This window comes from Trichechus manatus, unplaced genomic scaffold (assembly GCF_000243295.1).
Source record: "Trichechus manatus latirostris isolate Lorelei unplaced genomic scaffold, TriManLat1.0 scaffold00209, whole genome shotgun sequence".
Taxonomy (NCBI): domain Eukaryota; kingdom Metazoa; phylum Chordata; class Mammalia; order Sirenia; family Trichechidae; genus Trichechus; species Trichechus manatus.
In genome coordinates, this window is record NW_004444145.1 from 4,043,724 (window position 1) to 4,046,532 (window position 2,809).

Here is a 2,809-nt window from a genome sequence, read left to right on the forward strand (position 1 = left end):
ATTGATGCAGGTCATGTGCCATGAGGGGCACCTATTGAGTATTTGTAACTCAAACAGAAATAATTCTGTTCCCTTATTTTGGCGACATATTCATATAACACCTAGTAGTAGAACGTGTTCTCTTCTTTTGGACTTACTCTGTACATACTGGTATTGAGTAAGGCGCACTTTCACTTGAATGATTAAGTCAATGATAAGCACATAATTGAGCTGGAGACTGAAGGGTATACCAGAGGGAGGAGACAGTCCTTGACTTTCCTAATCAGTGTGGGGAAACTACCTGGAGGAGGAGGAGCAATGTGTATCTCATGAATGAGGCATTTTGACGATCTGAGGCAAGAAGTGAAGTTGGAGGGGAAAAGAAGTGCTTTCGAGAAGATGTGAAGGTGGGAAGATGAGCTGAACAATAGGGCCAGGTTAGGGTGTGCCTGGAATGAGCAGGGCAAAAAGGTATGGGAGAGGGCAGGAAGGGCCAGATGCTCCTCCTGAAATGTCCCTGAGGTCTCGATATGAGCAAGGATTGAAGGGAGCCAAGCCAAGACTCCAGAGGGACCAGTAAAATCTCCAAGGAGAGTCATTAGTGGGCTGGTTTAGTTTTCCTTCCATTGCCTCCTCATGCCCCACCTCCCTTTTTATTCCCACCGCCACTTTGAGCCTCTGGTTTTGTCTTCTCACCACTGCAGGGCCCACCTCACTATAGTATGCCATTAAAAAAGTGTAGTTGGGGGGAAATGTTCCAACAACCCCCTAAGGAGATACACAAAGTACCTGGTTTAAATGTTAAGTGATTGAGTGAGGGACAGTCTCCTGGAATGTCCTAGTACGTACATCTGCCTTCTTGCTAAACTTCCCTTTTTTCAGCCAAGGGAAAATATCTGCTTAACTATGAATGTAGTAGGCAATTCCTATGCTAAAAGTCCATCTGAAAATCATCTGGCTCTTAGAACATGAATATCCTAGAGAGTAAACATGCCTCTGACTGTCTCCCCTGAGATTTCTTGGCATTTAGTGGCTACCTCTGTTAATCCTTTATAATCTCACTTTAAGCCCTGGGTTGGGATTAGTGACAGATCATTGATACTGTGGCACAAGTCTATGGAACTAATGTTTGCAAGTGAGGCCTCAGGGGGATATGATAAAGTTGACTTCCTTCCACTTTTCCTTTGTCCTTCCCTCTGCCACTTTTGAGAAATAGCCTGAATTTTTCCCAATAGAGACAGAACACACAGTATGAGTAGGAAAGTTGGGATGCTCTGGCAGAAACAATTGGCTAATCTAACTTTCATTCCCAATTCACTTCTTCGTTTTCCATTTCCACTATAGAAAATGGAAAAGTGAAATACTCTTTTTTTTTTTAAAAAAATTGTTTATTGAGGTATAATTTATATACAGTGAAATACACAGATCTTACATGTAGTGTTCAATTCTGACAAATTCACGTACCTCTATAATCCGCACCACTATCAAGATATAGAACATTTTCATTAACCCAGAAAATTCCTCTGTGCCCCTTCCCTATCAATCCCGCTGCCCTAAGCAATCACTGTTCTGATTTTTCCACCATAGACTAATTTTGTCTATTTTAAAGCTTTATACATATGGAATCATACAGTATATAATTTTTTTGTCTGGTTTTTGAGATTCATCCATGTTGTGAGTATTAATAGCTCAGACGTTTTCATTGCTAAGTGGTATGTGATTGTAAGAATATACCACAGCTTGTTTACCCATTCTCTGATTGATGAATTCCTGGGATATTTCTAGGTTGGGTTTACCTTGAATAAAGCTGTTATGAACATACTTGTGAGTCTCTGTGTGGACATATGTTTTTATTTTGGTTAAATCAACACCTAGGAATGGAACTGATATTTCATAGGATAAATGTATATAGTTTTCCAAAGTGATTGTACCATTTTTTATTCCCACCAGCAATATCTGAGAGTTTAGTTTGCTCCACATCTTTGCCAACACTTGGCATTGTTAATCCTTTCATGTTAGACATTCTAGTGGGTGTGTAGTGGTACATTATGTGATTTTAATTTGCGTTTCTCATTGAATGATGTTGAACATTTTTTTATTTGCTTATTGACCATTCATGTTTCTTCTTTTGTGAAGTGTCTTTGTGATTTGCCCATTTTGTACTGTGTTGTCTTTTTATTATTGAGTTGTAGGAGTTCTCAGCATATGCTGGATAAAAGTCCTTTGTCAGATAATTGTGTTGGGAATATTTTCTCCCAGTCTGTGGCTTACCTATTTATTTTCTTCTTCTTTTCTTTATTTTATTGTTGTACTTTAAGTGAAAGTTTACAATTCAAGTTAGTCTCTCATACAAAAATTTATACATACATTGTTACTTGACCCTAATTGCTCTCCCTATACTGTGAGAGCACACTCCTCTTTTCCACCCCTGATTTCCCGTGTCCATTCAACCAGCTCCTGACCCACTCTGCCTTCTCATCCCACCTCTGGACAGGAACTGCCCATTTAGTCTCATGTATCTACTTGAGCTAAGAAGCATACTCTTTATGAGTATCATTTTATATCCCATAGTCCAGTCTAATCTTTGTCTGAAGAGTTGACCTCAGGAATGGTTTTAATTCTGGGTTGACAGACAGTCATGCCTTCTGGGGTTCCTCCAGTCTCAGTCAGACCATTAAATCTGGTCTTTTTACTAGAATTTGAGTTCTTCATCCCACCTTCCTCCTGCCCCATCAGGAACTCTCTGTTGTGTTCCCTGTCAGGGTGGTCATTGGTGGTAGCCAGGTACCATCTAGTTCTTCTGGTCTCAGGCTGATGAAGTCTCTGGTTT